The sequence below is a fragment of the Lynx canadensis genome, chromosome E2, assembly GCF_007474595.2.
Source record: "Lynx canadensis isolate LIC74 chromosome E2, mLynCan4.pri.v2, whole genome shotgun sequence".
NCBI lineage: Eukaryota > Metazoa > Chordata > Mammalia > Carnivora > Felidae > Lynx > Lynx canadensis.
The window spans coordinates 49915376-49932469 of NC_044317.1; the positions used below are offsets into that span (position 1 = coordinate 49915376).

The 17094-nt window shown below is 49.5% G+C and overlaps 1 protein-coding gene across 1 annotated transcript in view; it reads right to left on the reverse strand.

Moving 5' to 3' along the window:
• Positions 1 to 16701, reverse strand: part of CEACAM20 (CEA cell adhesion molecule 20) — a 52289-nt gene extending 35588 nt beyond the window's left edge. Inside the window, 1 exon segment of the mRNA XM_032591410.1 lies at positions 16530 to 16701. The gene's annotated coding sequence lies outside the window, so the exon portion shown is untranslated.
• Between the last annotated feature and the right edge of the window lie 393 nt (positions 16702 to 17094).

Genomic DNA, 17094 nt, shown 5'->3' on the forward strand with positions numbered 1-17094 from the left:
GGGATCCCCAAAGAGAGCTGCGAGCTTTTGTGCCACGGGTTATCCCCGCCTCATCCCCTTGACCATAACGCATGAATTACGCATCACCAGGCAGTGGCCAAAGCAAGTCGGGGCCCCCAAGGAGGCAGAACCGCCAATGCCTCCCTAGCCTCAAGAGGCCGGAAACTCTGATGTCAAATTGTTCAAGCGGAAAGGGATTTATTGTCTGAAGACCAAAAGGCGACTCCAAATCAAAGGCAGGACAAGGCTGGATCTCATGGACCTGAGCAGCCAGGGCCCCCCTACCCTCAGGGCGGCTTCTGTCCTTTCCCTGAAGTCAGACGAACCCCTTCACACCCCACACACCGCATGGCCTCCCTCACCCTGTTTCCTCATCTTGTTCTCACACACGAGCGATAATACTGTCTCCTTCCCATGGAAACGCTGCCGGGTCCACAGCCTGGCTTTGTGTGTGCTGTTCTATGCATGGTTTATGTATTACATACGTCATATATAACGCTTATCACAATCATCTTCTCCCTGGCAAACTCTCTCCACCAAGGCGAGAAAATGGCTACCGTAGGCCCCTGACTTCATGCTTCCAAGTGAGCTACCTGCCAGAGGGCCCCTGACTCTCTTGTTTCAAATCCCAGTGACCGGGCCTCCCAGTTGAAGCCTGCTGGTGCCAGTCTTGGACATCCCAAGGCCTCTTTTCTAGAAAGTTCATGGAAATGGAATCAGACGTTACGTGGTCTTTTGTGTTCAGCTTCTTGTACTGGGCCTCGTGAGTCTGAGACTCATCCCAGCTGCCGTGTGGATCGAGAGTTCATCCTTTTTTATTGCCAAATGGTGTTCCACTGCGGTGATGTTCCACAATTTGCTTCTCCCTTCACCAATCCAGTGGACAATAGGATTATTTCTAGCTGGGGCTGTGATAAGGGAAGGAAAAAAAAAACCTCAAGGCAACCTGGCTATATGTGTACTGACAACGTCCCTCGTGACCTTGTAACATGAGACCACTTACTTAAAATCAGGCTGCATGTTTGTGCGTTACCACGTGGGAGACAAAGAAGTAAAAAATGTATAAAAAACTATGCCACGTGGTGTTTGGGGCTCAGCTCTTTGGATACGAACCCAACTGAGCAGTGCCGGCAGGAATAAAAGTTGCTTCCTGGAAAGAAACGCCTCGGTGTCACGACTCTCTGTGCAAGAATCCTGCTACATTACTTGGGGGCTCATCCGGGATTCGGAGACGGTGCGCTTGATCCGCAGGAGACTAGCCCTCCCGGTGCACTGGGGCGAGGACCCCGTATGCACCAATGGAACCTGTGAGGCCCAGGAACATGGGGACTTGTCTCTCATTCATTTCCTGGGTTAATGACTGTGATAATCAGAGCCAACTGCCTCTGGTTACCCTACCTCAGAACGGGGACTTTAAGGAATATTCCCAAGCAGGCGCTGAAACTCCTTTGTTTCGGGGAAATTCCCTGTCTTTGGAACTGGAGAGTGTGATGCTAAGTGAAATAAGCCATACAGAGAAAGACAGATACCATATGGTTTCACTCTTATGTGGATCCTGAGAAACTTAACAGAAACCCATGGAGGAGGGGAAGGAAAAAAAAAAAAGAGGTTAGAGTGGGAGAGAGCCAAAGCATAAGAGACTGTTAAAAACTGAGAATAAACTGAGGGTTGATGGGGGGTGGGAGGGAGGGGAGGGTGGGTGATGGGTATTGAGGAGGGCACCTTTTGGGATGAGCACTGGGTGTTGTATGGAAACCAATTTGTCAATAAATTTCATATATATAAAACAAAAAACAAAAAACAAACAAACAAAAAAAAAAAGAAATTACCTGTCTTCTCTGGACTGACATGGACTGCCTAATTCCACTAGTGGAGAACAAAACAAAACAAAACAACAACAACAACAAAAGCCTGGAGTCTGCTCCTCTGTCTGAGCTGACAAGATTTAAAACTGGGAATTCTCTTTCGCTGCCTTCTGCTGGCACTGCGCCCCTTCTGCCTGCCCTTCCCCCCCTCCTGTTTCTGCCCCCACTTGGGGGGCGGCTTGCATAACTGGCTCCCCGATGCTTCAGGCACCACAGCTCCTCCTCCCACCCTAGATTTTGAGGACCGAAGACTGCCCACTTCAGATTTCCCGACCAACGTCCCAGGTAAAAAACAACCATGGGGAACAAATTGCCTTACATGGACCCAAGTAAAACATTCTCAGTGTTTGGGGCGCCTGGGTGGCGCAGTCGGTTAAACGTCCGACTTCAGCCAGGTCACGATCTCGCGGTCCGGGAGTTCGAGCCCCGCGTCAGGCTCTGGGCTGATGGCTCAGAGCCTGGAGCCTGTTTCCGATTCTGTGTCTCCCTCTCTCTCTGCCCCTCCCCCGTTCATGCTCGGTCTCTCTCTGTCCCAAAAATAAATAAACGTTGAAAAAAAAAAAATTAAAAAAAAAAAAAAAAAAACATTCTCAGTGTTTAAGCTAATTTTAAGTTTGCTGGTTTGAGACAGACAATGTTTATCAACGTTAAAAACAAAAACAAACTTTTATTCTACCTAGATTTACGAAAGGTCAGGTAAGTGGTTAGCTCTGTTCCAATCTGTTAACAAAAGGATGACTTAAAGTGATGGCTGATTTTGTCTGTCTCGCAATTTTCATGAGTAATTGTGAAGATAGCTTTCAGAGTCTTTGGTAACCTAAAATGTTAAAGCTTTGCTTGCACGATAAATTGAGATGGAATTCATTGGATATCTAACGAGATAAGAGGCTAAAGCACTAATTACTAGACGCAGGTTTGTGCTTCTGACTTGTTGCAAAAAAACTAAGGATATTTGGAAGAGTTGAAAAACATGCTTTGTGCTTAGTGGGTTCATAAGTCTGCCATCTAAAAACAAAATTCTGATGTAACATAGAGTTCACAACTGGTCACTACTTAGTTTTCACTGGAGACTAAAGTTTCTAAGAGTTAAAATTCTACTAAATGTAGTTAAAACGGATTTAAAAAAAAAGGAATGCTGTATGTAGAAAAGTAGGAGCTACGAAAGAAAGATGTACAAAATGGAAATATATTTTTGCTGCAGGTAAAAGAAGTAATTTTGTCCTAAATGAGACTGGCTATTTGGAGAGAAATGGCTTGGGACAACATCTAAATGCAAAGAAAAGTTGTAGAAGTTTCGTGAAGGAAAATCTTTAAAAAGAAAGTGTAGGGGCGCCTGGGTGGCTCAGTCGGTGAAGCGGCCGACTTCAGCTCGGGTCACGATCTCGCGGTCCGTGAGTTCGAGCCCCGCGTCGGGCTCTGGGCTGACGGCTCGGAGCCTGGAGCCTGCTTCCGATTCTGTGTCTCCCTCTCTCTCTGCCCCTCCCCCGTTCATGCTCTGTCTCTCTCTGTCTCAAAAATAAATAAACGTTAAAAAAAAAAATTTTTTTTTTTTTTAAATAAAAAGAAAGTGTATGTGTGGTCAGGACGGAGTAAGGTTAAAATAAATGGGTTTTAGAAGTACACAGGGTTAACATTAAAATTCCTCCTTTCATCCAAAGGCTGGGAAAATGATGGCTATACCCTTGGTGCCGGCCTCCAAATCCTTCCCTTTTGTGTTGTTCCTGTTTAGCAGAGAAATGGATGCCTCTGCCGTAGGAGGGAGGGACGATCTATGAAGGGCTTTTACTGAGATACATGGGAGCCATTTTACTAAACTTAGCTCACTGTGTGCCAAAAATGGATATCCACATGGCTGAAACTTATTTAGTAGGCATTGTTGAAAAAGGCAGGGGAATAGACCTCGACTTTGGCCCTTTAATGCCCTCCCTCAACGGCCATGATCAATATGGAAGTTACTGTTGGGCCAAAATAAAATGAGTACATACTACGACAACCAAGAAAGTCTGGCCTGGTCACAGTGCATATCCCCAAGGTCCTACAGGTGGGAAGCAGAGGGGTAAAAAAAAAAAAAAAAAAAAAACACAGGAAATGTCACAGAAACTGGTCTGGATCACCCGGCAGAAGAACCAAGCGATACTTGGAGGTCTTGGGAGGCAGGAGGTCTCTTTTACACCGGCGGGCTCACAGGAGATCATTCTCCAGAGGTCTGAGCCCGGAGCATAAGCAGAGGGCACAATTTATAGTCTGTTACCTCCACGTTCCTCATTAGTAGTAATCTGGCACACGGCAAGCAGGGTGGGAAGAAGAACCTGGAAGGGGAGTCTTAGGTCAGGGACAGGAATTTCCCTATCAGTCCTGTCAGCCATCTTATAACAGATTTGTCCCTACCAGAAAGACCAGGTCAGCTCTCGGAGGTGAGGTCAAGCCTGGGCAAGAATGACTTTTGACACATAGCCAGCCAAAATGGGGGGCCAGGAGGTGAGGTTCCTCCTGGCCAGCTCCAGGAAATTGAGATAAGGGACAACTTTCTTTCTTTTTCCTATAGATGGGTAATTCCCCCAACTAAGGCCATTACTCATCTGGAATGCATTATGACTCATTTCCTTTTGCCCAAAGGCTTGGCCCCATTACAAATTGGAAGAGGGAAACTGACCGCCAGAAGGAAATATCAATGCCCATAGTACCCTACAATTGGACTTGTTTTTGCAAATGTGAAGGAAAACGGGGGGAATTCCCCAATGTGCATTCTTTTGGGGCCTTAAGAAAAAAATCAAGATATATGTAAGCAACATCAGATGGATCCTGATTTAATGGCAACCCTTTCTAGAGCCCAGCAATCAGGAGGGGACACCATTAAGGGCCCCTTACCTGTACCCAAAACAGACGTAGAGAAGAAGGAAGGGAAGTCTCCCACCTCAACCTCCTCCTCCTCGGGTCCTCAATCTATATTAAAAAAAAAAAAAGAAATACAATTCAGCTCCCTGCTACCCACCTTATCCAGGCCCTTCCTGTAATGTAACAGGCATGTTTCCCTTACAAGAAGCTAGAATACCAGAAGAAAAAACCTTTACAGTACAAGGTTTAAGACAGATGAAAGGAGATCGAGGTAAATTTTCTGATCCGATAAGTATATAAAGGCTTTTCAGAACATTATACCTGTTTCTGAGTTGACCTAGAAAGATATAATGCTTTTGTTAAATCAGACCCTTAATGAGACAGATATTAAAAAAAAAAATTAAGGAAATCTGAGATTTAGCCCTTAAGTTATGCTAAATTAGCCACTATTTTACAAACACAAAATGAGAGCCCAATGGCCTTCCTGGAGAGGTTGAGGAAGGCTCTCATTAAATATATGGCTATTCCCCCCGCCCCCCCACACCCCTAAGGCTGAGATGATTTTAAAGGACAAATCTGTCACTCAATCAGCCCTAGATATTCAGAGAAAATGCAAAAATTGGCTGTTGGCCTCGAAGGGACCCTGGAGGAGCTCTTACCAGCTGCCAGTTGGGTAGATTACAAACAAAACAGAAAAGGAGGCTTTAAAAAAAAAAATCCGAGGCCTTAGTTGTGGCCTTACGTACCTTGTCAGACCGGACTTCCTGAGGTCCTGGCACCAAGGGCCATTTCTATGGCTGTGAATGCAGAGGACTAAAATGAGCGTCCTCAGAGGGGACAACCAAAATGAAAACCCCAAATGGCCCAAAGGATGCTTACTGGGAAAAAAAAAAAATTGTCAAGGACAGTTGTGCAAACGGTATCAGCCTGTGAAGTATGTCTTAGAAACAATCCTTTCAACCACAAACTTGCTCTCCCAGGCCATCAACGAACTGGAGGCTATCCAGAAAAGACTTGACAATTAGGTTTCGCTCCTATGCCAAGGTCAAAGAAATTCCAACATTTGTTGGTATGGGTTAATACTTTCACTCATTGGGTAAAGGCCTTCACCTACAAGACAAAAAAGGCACAAAAGGTAATAAAAATGCTGCTTTATAAAATAATACCCAGGTTTGGCCTACCTAAAAATTTACAAATTAATAACGGTAAATAGCTGCCTTGCCTCTTTCTCTAGAAATCCTGGCTCTTGGAAAAGTTTTACAAATCAAAAGAAAGCAAACCGTCTGCTTATACTCCGCAAAACTCTAACACCTCACAAGCATTAGATGCTTAAACAAATTTTTTTTTTAATTTTTTTTAATGTTTATTTATTTTTGAGACAGAGAGAAACACAGCATGAACGGGGGAGGGGCAGAGAGAGAGGGAGACACAGAATCGGAAGCGGGCTCCAGGCTCGGAGCCGTCAGCCCGAAGCCCGACGCGGGGCTCGAACTCACGAACCGCGAGATCGTGACCTGAGCTGAAGTCGGACGGCCAACCGACTGAGCCACCCAGGCGCCCCAAACAAAAAATTTTTTTTAACTAAGTTAGGGCCAAACTCTTGGAAATAGAGCCACTGCTCGGGCTTCTCCATCGCCTGGGTTATGAGAGATTCCCTGACATACGTTGTTTACAAGGTCAGCTTATTCCACAGGTTCGGACACTGTAGACGCCATCTTAGGATGCCATAATCTTTGTGTTTTTCTCTTTGTGTCTGCTAATGTTTACGCCGCCTCATGCCTGCCAGTCTTCCTGTGAAACCATACTCTGGCCCTTCAACCAACCCTTGGGCAGACTCTAACTGCTGTACCCCTACCCTGTCCCTTACCGGCTTGAAGAAGCCAGAATGGTCACCGTCCCTGTTCCCTAACAGCAGTTTTAGGCCCTATTCCAGGGGAAGGATGAGTAGGGAAAGGGGTAACATTAGGCCGGGAAAGATCGGGGACGTTCAGGGAGGCCGACCGCAGCCGCAGGTGGGAGGCTGAAGAAACATCTGGGGTTCTCCCCTTTTGAAATCCTGTACGGGTGCCCTCCCCCCATTATCCAGGGCATAAGGGGGCATCTAAATGAGATAGACAATCTAACCCGAAGACAACAGATGTGGACCATTGGCTCTACCCTAACCACCTCACACCATTGGGTCAGGGAGCGATTATCTGTGAGTCTGACCACAGACGCTCACCCCTTTAAACCAGGAGATGCCATACGGATAAAGGAGTGGACTGCCCAACCTCTAAAACCCCTCGGGAGGGGACTGTTGGCTGTCATCTTGTCCACCCCTACTGCAGTAAAGGTAGCCAAAGCAGGTCCCTGGATTCACCAGAGCAGAGTGAAGCCGGCATCTCGAAACCGGGAGTGCATCCCTGATTCATCAGCGCTGTGCAAGCTGACCGCACGGAAGAAGCGATCTGCAACTCCAGGGGCTCCGGGAGACGGCAGCCCTGCTTTAGTCACTGCTTTAGTCCCTTCGACGCACGGCAGAAGCCTGAGGAATCGGCGGTCTGGTGAAACAAGACTGCCCTTATTTTCTTTCTTTTTTAAAAAAATTTTTAAAAGGTTTGTTTATTATTGAGAGACAGAGAGAGACAGAGCATGAGCAGGGGAGGGGCAGAGAGGGGGAGACACAGAATCGGAAGCAGGCTCCGGGCCCTGAGCTGTCAGCACAGAGCCCGACACGGGGCTCGAACTCACCAACCACGAGATCATGACCTGAGCCGAGGTCGGATGCTTAACGGACTGAGCCACCCAGGCGCCCCGATTTTCTATGTGTTTCCTTACTGTGAGGCACTGTCACGCCTTGTTTCTCACTATGACTGTGATTCTCGCTCTACTCTTTGCCACAGGATTGGCTGAGGCCACCCTGGCCGGCTAGAAATGTGGTGAGGGGTTTCTGTTAACGCTCACCTTCCTTTTGTGGATAGGATAGATACTTCATTTGGTACCAACAAGGGGAAACAATGGCCATAAGAGACTAAAAAAAATTAGATCCCCACAAACCTTATACGAAAACAAAATACCCCAGTCCTACTGCCAGGATTTGGCTTCTCAAAAGCTCAATTATTGGGAGAAACTGTCTTGCCCGGTGGGGAAAAAGTTCATCGTCATCTCTGTTAAAAAGTTAACATGCGGGGCGCCTGGCTGGCGCAGTCGGTTAAGCGTCCGACTTCAGCCAGGTCACGATCTCGCGGTCCGTGAGTTCGAGCCCCGCGTCGGGCTCTGGGCTGATGGCTCAGAGCCTGGAGCCTGTTTCCGATTCTGTGTCTCCCTCTCTCTCTGCCCCTCCCCCGTTCACGCTCTGTCTCTCTCTGTCTCAAAAATAAATAAACGTTAAAAAAAAAAAATTAAAAAAAAAAAAAAGTTAACATGCCCAGGCCAAAGATTTTATAACTCAACTGCCTGAAAAACCCAATGGTGGGGGACCCCAGATCACCTTGAACCAGACCCCCACCCTTTGTCTAACTTCTCTCCTCTCCCAGAGGCCTGGGACAAAGTCAACGCAGCTATCAAATGGCGGCCCCTAGGTGGACTATACCAGATACGTGGAAGGACAGCCTATATAAACTTCTAAACCAAGATGAGGCTTTTTGACCCTAAAGAGTGGGGCCCGAGTATCAAAGGGGGGAATTTGGTAGGGTCCCCTCCCTAAGAAAAAAAAAACCCTCCAGGCCACCTGGCTATACGTGTATGTGAACATCCCTCACGAGCCTTTTAATGTTTATTCATTTTTGAAAGAGAGAGAGAGCACACACACACACACACACACACACACACACACACGCACGCACGCACGCACAAATGGGGGAGGGGCAGAGAGAGAACGGGAGACAAAGAATCCGAAGCAGAATTCAGGCTCTGAACTACCAGCACAGGGCCCGAAGCGGGGCTCGAACTCATCAGCCGCAAGATCATGACCTGAGCTGAAGTCAGACCCTTAACCGACTAAGCCACCCAGGTGCCCCTGCCTTCATCTTTTCATGGCGTTCTCCCTGTGTGCGTGTCCGTGTCCAAATTTCCCCCTTTTTATAAGGATACCAGTCATACTGGGTTAGGGACGTACCCTGCTCCAATATGACCTCATCTTAGTGAATTATATCTGCAATGACCCTATTGCCTAACAAAGCCGCCTTCTGAGGCACTAGAGAGTTAGGACTTCCACATACGAATTGGGGGCAGGGGACGGGACACAATTCAACCCTCAACAGATAGTAAGAGACTATGAAGCACTAAATAAAGTGAAAGCCACAAATCCATACTGATATATAAATACCGATTTACATAAATTAATAAAGTGTGATAACGAAGAGGATATTTACATAGTCTCAGAATAGCTCCCCACGAATTATTAATTAATTACAACATGGGACACAAGAGCCTTTATTTTTTTTTTAATTTTTTTTTTTAACATTCATTTATTTTTGAGACAGAGAGAGAGCATGAACAGGGGAGGGTCAGAGAAAGAGGGAGACACAGAATCTGAAACAGGCTCCAGGTTCTGAGCTGTCAGCACAGAGCCTGACGCGGGGCTCGAACCCACAGACCGTGAGATCATGACCTGAGCCGAAGTCGGACGCTTAACCGACTGAGCCACCCAGGCACCCCCACAAGAGCCTTTAAAGAGGCCCCATCTCCAAATACAGTCACATTGAGGTTTAGGGTTTCAACATAGGAAATGGGCGGGGCATGATTTGGGCCATAACAGCCCCCTTGTCCCTGAGGACAGGAGCTCAGAGGCAATGCTTTCCCCGGCAGGACCCCCCAGCCCCCACCCACAGAAGTGCCCTGCTCATGAGCACCCCCCAGGTTTCCTCCCTCCCTCTCACTCCACCCCCCAACCAAGGGTGCCTCCTGGGCTTATGCGACCAACTCAGCCACGTGCATCCAAAGCTTGGTCACTGGAGCTGCTTCTGGGAGCCCCAAACACACCCAGCACCCCAACTCCAGCCCTGGCCTGGGTGCCCAATCTGGCAGGCAGAGGAGGGGCCCGATGTCACAGTCTCTTGAGGCCAAGGGTGGGCACTGCCTGTGCAACCTCAGAACCGCTAGTGTGGACACCAGAGTCTCTTTCTGTGGGAATTTGGGATTGAAACCAACAGACTGTAGCTCAGCCTCTTGAAGAAAGGCTATGAAAACGGGCACTGGGGGCAGCCCCCTTTCCCCATGCTGGGCACTGAGACACAGGGGAAGCTGATTAGGAGGAGAAACGTGAACGGTTCCCCATGCTGGGCACTGAGACACAGGGAAAGCTGATTAGGAGGAGAAAGGTGAGTGGAGAGAGACAGAGGTAAGGTACTCGGGGCTTTCATGAGGCTCTGACTTGGCTTGCTTTCTCTTCTGAGCCCTCTCAAAGTACACACTGTGTCCTAGGACGTTCTTTTGGCTTTAAAGTGTCCTGGGTTGGTGTCCCAGTCACTACCGGTGCGTAACGAATGACCCCAACACTGAGCCACTCGGAGCAACTTTGTTATTGTCTCTCCCAATCTCTACGGGTGACGAATTCAGGAAGGGCCCAGTGGGGTTGCTCTGGCTCAGGGTGCTGTGGGCGGGTGAGATGATGCTTTGTTGTTTAAGCCACTGCACTTGGGGACAACTTGTTACACAGCGATAGCTAACCTACACAACTTGGAAAGCGGCAGAGCTGGGACTTGGATTGAGCTGAGTCTATGATTGGTGTTTTCTTCCTTAGAGTACATGGAAGCTCCAGCCCCGGGGAAGGGCTGGGAAGACTTTGAGGGGGTGGGTGTTACAGGAGGCGAGGGTTGGAGGGAGGCAGATTTCATGATTTCCCGAGAGAGGAGGATGACAGGTTTGGGAACAAGCCTGCGACACAGAAACACGACAGACGGACGACATGCAAGGGTGTAGAAGGTAGTCTGACTCCCGCCTACTTCTTTGGGAAAGCTTTTTAGTTTAGTATTAATATGCGCACGTGCGTGCGTGCGTGCGTGTGTGTGTGTGTGTGTGGTTTCTTTGTAATTCTACCCAACTTTAAATTACGAAAAATCTCAAACCTACTGACGAGAATAGCAAAACTAACATCTATATCCCTTTACTTTGTAAATTCCCAAATGATAACATTGTGCCACATCTGCTTTACCACACTCCCAAATTTTCCCAACGCGTTTAGAGAAAAAGGGGCGCCTGGGTGGCTCAGCTGGTTAAGTATCTGACTTCGGCTGAGGTCACGATCTCACGGTTCGTGGGCTCGAGCCCCGCGTCGGGCTCTGTGCTGACAGCTCGGAGCCTGGAGCCTGCTTCGGACTCTGTGTCTCCCTCTCTCTCTGCCCCTCCCCTCCTCGCAAAAATAAACAGTAAAAAAAAATTTTTAGAGAAAAGTATGCAAGACCCAAATATGCAGCTCAAATTCTAGCAAACACCCACAGGAGTACGAGCTAGAACCCTGCCAGCGACAGAGGCTGCCTGTGTCCCTCCCAGTCACCAGCCCATCCTCCTCCCCAAAGGCAATTATCGGTGCAACCACACCATATTAGATGACGCAAGTTAGGGATGAGGTTGCTCATCTTGGGGGAAGAGTCAAAGATTCCCTGGAGAGTCGGGACAGAAACCTTCCGGCCTGTCTCCAAGACGAAAATGCAGGCACACACCACGTTTGGCACTCAGTTTGAAGGCACTGCCAGCCCTGAAGTTCATCTGGGTAAGGGCAGACGCGGGTTGGAGGTGGGGGGAGGGGGTTGCCGGGAGACTCCGGGCTCAGGCAGCTCTGCATGTGGGCCCCGGGGACGAGGAAGGGCCAGACTCGACCCGGATCCAGCTCCTCTCTGCAAGCCCCCACGGGAGCTTGCATGAATGCCCGCTTTGTCTCCAGGGCTTTGTCAGCGCTGACAGATGAGACTGTGAGCCCTCGTGGGACCTTTGAAAGCACAGATTTAATTTTCATTCAGGCAGGGCGTGGCCAACAGATCGGGAGCTTGCCACTGAAGACATACAGTTCCCATGATGAGGGAGTACACCCCACCACGAAGGGCCACTGGAGAGAACACTGAAGTTGGTCTCCGGGGGAGGGAAGGGGAGAGAGAGAGAGTATATGCATTGTGTTTTTTGCAGGGGGAAATGGACAAAGTCGGGTATAAACTGCCATTTACAACTGGCTGCCTTGAGTAATTTCAGCAGGCTTTGGGGGGGCAGGGTCTGTCCCTAGTGGCCAGGTATCTGGCCCTGGGACGGTTCACAGGGAGAATGACCCAAAACAGGAGACCCCCACCTCATAAAGAAACTGATCAGGGACCTGAGCCCTGGGTTGATCAGTCTGCACAGGGGAGGGGAGCCTTTCGCCACCTCTAGCGATCGATTAACCCCGGGAGACAGACCCCTCCAGGATCAGCAAGGCCCCGGATGCTTCGTGATACTGAAAAACAAATCAGGTGGCTCACACAGTTCGTGAGCCAAAGACTCTCCTATGCACCTACTATGGACTAGCCCCTTCAGTCCCCATGACCAAATCTGGAGGAGAGACACAGGGTTCTAGGAGATGTGAGGACGGGCAGAGGGCAGGTGATGCTGAAAGGACACCGTGTTGCGATTGGCACAGGGGAAAAAGCAGGGCTGCGAGGAAGGGGGTTCGTAAGGCCCGGCCCGTGAAGCCCCATTTTCTTGGAAGCTATGAAATTAGGCTGAGCGCACAAGATTGAGTCCAGAAGTGCCTTAGAGGGAGCTCTGAACCTGGGCTGGAAATCGAGGCTGTCTCCCCATTGACGGGGTTGAGGATGTGCCACCCCAAAATGGGGCACCTTGGCATATGAAAGATCTCAAAGCGAAGGAATTTTAAGAAATGGCAGAAAGAGAAGGTCACTCTCGCCCTTCTTCCCTGAAACAGCTCGTAAAACTCCGACATGTAAGATCCTCTCCCTGTACCAGGAAGAAAGACCTTCTCCTCACCAGAGTCAGGGAATTTGGGGCTGAGAAATCTATACAAAACAAAGTTGTTTTGTCAACAGGGTATAAAAGCTTCCCACTCGGGGCACCTGGTTGGTTCAGTCAGTTGAGCGTCCGACTTCGGCTCAGGTCACGATCTCGCGGTTCGTGAGTTCAAGGCCCGCATGGGGCTCTCTGTTGTCAGCACGGAGCCCGCTTTGGATTCTCTGTCCCCCTCTCTCTCTGCCCTTCCCCCAGCTCACACATGCTCTCTCAAAAATAAATAAAACATTAAAAAAAAAAAAAAAAGGCTTCCAGGCTCCTGGGTGGCTCAGTCGGTTAAGCGTCCAACTTGATTTCGGCTCAGGTCATGATCTCCCTGTTCGTGGGTTTGAGTCCCGCGTTGGGCTCTACGTGGCCTGCTTGGGATTCTGTCTCCCTCTCTCTCTGTTCCTCCCTGCTTGCTCTCTCTCTCATAATAAATAAAAATAAAAACTTAAAAAAAAAAAGCTCCCTGTTCTGGGCACTTCTTTGGGTCATTTGGGCGGAGGCTTTAATCAGAGATAAGGAGCATTGTCTGAGAAACCAACCACAGACCAATGACGCTGAGGCGGTGGGATTGATGAGAGCCAGTCTCTGCCTAGGCCCTGACCGCTCCTACCCAGTTGGGTCCCCCAGTGGGGGGTGTGCGAGGCAGAAGGGGCCCCTCTGGCAGGGGTTCATACATTTCTCCAGGGGGCAGAGACACGAAACACGCACTGGGCTTACGTCTCAATTTGCAGGCACAATGTTCTGTTTCCCAGAGGCGACTGAGGGTGGGACAGATTGGCTGGTCCCAGGGGTCTAGAATTTGACAGTCATCCATCTGGGGCCCGGACTAAAGTCAAGCAGCCCACAGCTGCTGGGGAATGTGGCTAAAGCCACAGCCTACCAGATGGGGTAACCAAAAATCCACCCCCTATCCCTGCACTCCCTGCACAGCTTACCTCAAACTCACCCCATTGTGAAAGGGATTGTTCATTCTTTAATTTTTGTGTTTTTCTAAGTATTTTAAAGACTTAAAAGAAAAAAACAAACCAGCATGATAAGGTTTGTCCTGAATTAGGAGTATTGTCCCAACATCCACTTCCTGATTTTTTTTTTTTTAACGTTTATTTATTTTTGGGACAGAGAGAGACAGAGCATGAACGAGGGAGGGGCAGAGAGAGAGGAAGACACAGAATTGGAAGCAGGCTCCAGGCTCTGAGCTGCCAGCCCAGAGCCTGACGCGGGGCTCGAACTCACGGACCGCGAGATCGTGACCCGGGCTGAAGTCGGACGCTTAACCGACTGAGCCACCCAGGCGCCCCTCCACTTCCTGATTTTGACAAAGTAATATAGTTATATAAAATATAATCACTGGGCAAAGCTGGATGTGATACAATAAAAACTAAATACAGGTCTTTGTTCTGGGTTCCTGGTGCACAGTCCTAAAAACCTTTGGGGATCTCCAGAGTTTAGAGTGTCTTCTGTATGCCAATAATGTGACTGGGGGCCCCTAGATGGCTTCAGGATGCCGGGGCGGGGGGTTGGGGGGGGGACTGGTCGCCAAAGAGACCAAGATGTGGTTAGTGGGTTGGGACTTTCAGCCTCGGCCGCGCCCCTCCCCGGACACCTGAGGAGGAGACAGGGGCTGGAGGTTGAGTTACTCATCAGTGCCCAGTGGTTTAATCAATTGCACCTACATAGTGAAACCTACGTAAAAACTCTGAACACAGGGGCTCAGAGAGCTTCCAGGCTGAAGAGCACACGGAGGGCTAGACGGGCGGCGCCCTCAGGGGTCACGCAAACTCTGTGCACCACCCGCCCCCGTCCCTTGTCCTTTGCATCTCTCTTGCATCTGGCTGGTCCTGAGTCGTATCCCTCATAACCACCCAGAAAATGCAAGTCAGGTGCTTCCCTGAGTTTTGTGGGCAGCTCTAGCAAACTATTGAAGCTGTAAGGGAGGAGGGTGGTGAAAACCCCCCAGCTTCGTAGCCAAGTCAGACGCAAGCGTGGGTAACCTGGGGACCCAATGCTTGGGACTGGCATCTGACGTGAAGGCAGTCTGGTGGGGCTGAGCCCTTCACCTGTGGGGTCTGACGCTAACTCTGGGTGGTTCGTGCCAGAACTGAATGGCAGGACCGTCCGTTAGAGTGTCCGTCAGAGAATTGGTTGTTGATGTGAGGAAAGACACCCACACGTTTGTTGTCAGAAGTGCTGGGAGTAAAAACATCACGCTGAGTATACACGGGAACTCCCAGTCCTACTTATGTAACTTCTTTTGGGTGTTAAACTCAAAATGGAAAAATTGTAATTTTGTTTAAAAAAAAAAGGGACACCTGGGTGTCTTGGTTAAGCATCCAACTCTGGATTTCAGCTCAGGTCCTGATCTGACCTGTGCTGACAGCACGGAGCCTGCTTAGGATCCTCTCTCTCTCCCTCCCTCCCTCCCTCTCTCTTTGCCCCTGCCCCACTCAAGTGCTCACTCTCTCTTTCTCACACACACACACAAATAAGCTTAAAAAAAATAAGATAAATTTAAAAAACGTGAAAGGCACTTGGATTTAATTCTGCATTTATAATAAACATTTGTTTCTTCAAAATTTGCAGTCTTTCCAAGGAAAGGATTATTGTGTATTCCTTGTTCTAATTTATCAACGGTGGCAAGACTCTGTGGACTTTTGAGGCAATTTAGGTGCTTAGGCACCTTTCCTTTCTAAAACAAAAATTCGCTTTCACGGTCAACTCGAGGTGATTGGAATTTTACGACACTTGGACAGATGCAAAACACACCCCCAGAGGGGACGCACGGAGCATAAGTTGGTCGTTAGGAGAAGTCACGTCAGACTTGGAAGCAGAAATTCAGGAGCCAGAAGCCTACCACCTTTGGGAGTCTGGAGGCACTGTCTGCAGACCAGCTCAACCTAAACCTGGGATAATGAAAGTGAGCATTTATGGAGTGCTTACTGTGTGCCAGGCACAGTTATGAGAGCTTTATCGGATGAGCTCACTTAGTCTTCCCATCAACCTTGGGAAGAAGGTATTATTAGTTAGTATTATCCCCATCAGACGTGAAGAAACTGAAGCCCAGAGAGGGTCAGTAATCTCACAAGATCACACAGCCCGCGTGTGGCAAGATGGGAATGTGAGCCCCGGCTTTCCAGCGTGAGGTCTTCACCTCCTGCTACAGAAGCAGAGCGTGACACAGGCCTGTCCTCGGGTGATGGGCACAACGGGCGGGCCTTCTGAAAATTAGTATCGGAAAATCACTACAATGTCGTCGGGAGGGTTGGGCAGAGGGGAGCTCTCGCGAGCTCCCACCTGGAGTCCATTGCAGACCCAACAGGAAGAGACGGACTTGACCTTACACAGACGTGACCTTGTACATGGATACTACTGCAGCCTGAGGAAGTCTTTCCTCCTCTCCCCCACCCCGCCAGCGACAGCTCAGCCAGTGAGAAGCCACCACACTTCCAACTCCCAGTATATGGCGATGAACTTTAGCTCAGAACAGCCTTCCCCACGGACTCCTGCCCTCTTTTAATTTTTCAACGTTTATTTATTTTTGCGACAGAGAGAGACAGAGCATGAACGGGGGAGGGGCAGAGAGAGAGGGAGACACAGAATCGGAAACAGGCTCCAGGCTCTGAGCCATCAGCCCAGAGCCCGACGCGGGGCTCGAACTCACGGACCGCGAGATCGTGACCTGGCTGAAGTCGGACGCTTAACCGACTGCGCCACCCAGGCGCCCCACCTGCCCTCTTTTAAAAAGCACGCCTTCCCTTTGCTCCTGGGGCTTCCGAACGGTTTTCCCACAGCGCGTTTGTCCGAGATCACGATTCTCTTTTAGTCCCGGCTAAGTCTATCTTTTGCTGGTAACATAACTGGCAGGATTTTTACCTTTGAGATCGACAGCCCTTCGGAGGACGTCACCAGCCTTCGCTGCGAGCCAAGCCGATCCTGGCAGTTTCCGTGTCCCTGCACCTGCCCCAAACAAGCAGGGAAACAGGGAGCTGTGGCAGGAGTTGGCCTGGGAGGGCTCCTGGGTGCAGGCCTGTGAGGTGGTGAGGAAGGCAGGCCTGGTGGGGAGGAAGTTGATCTGCCGAGGGACAGGAAGTGAGGCCCCTGGCCACTCTGAGCCCATCCCCTGGGGAGTCCTACCGTTGGGCTGGCCCAAACTGAGGCAAAGGGGTTACTAGGAGTTCAAATGTGGCCCCCAAAAAAGATGAAGTTCTAACTCCCAGGACCTGAAAACCTGACATTATTTTTTGGGAATACAGTCTTTGCGGATGATCAAGTGCAGATGAGGTCAGTTAAGGGCAAGGCCTGATCCGATATGACCGTGCCCTTCCAAAAAGGGGAAATTTAGGCACAGGCCCCAGACACGCCAAGAGGGAAGATGAAGCGAAGACACAGGGGGAGTGGCACTTGCCAGGAACTCCTGAGGTCACCAGAAGCCCAGACA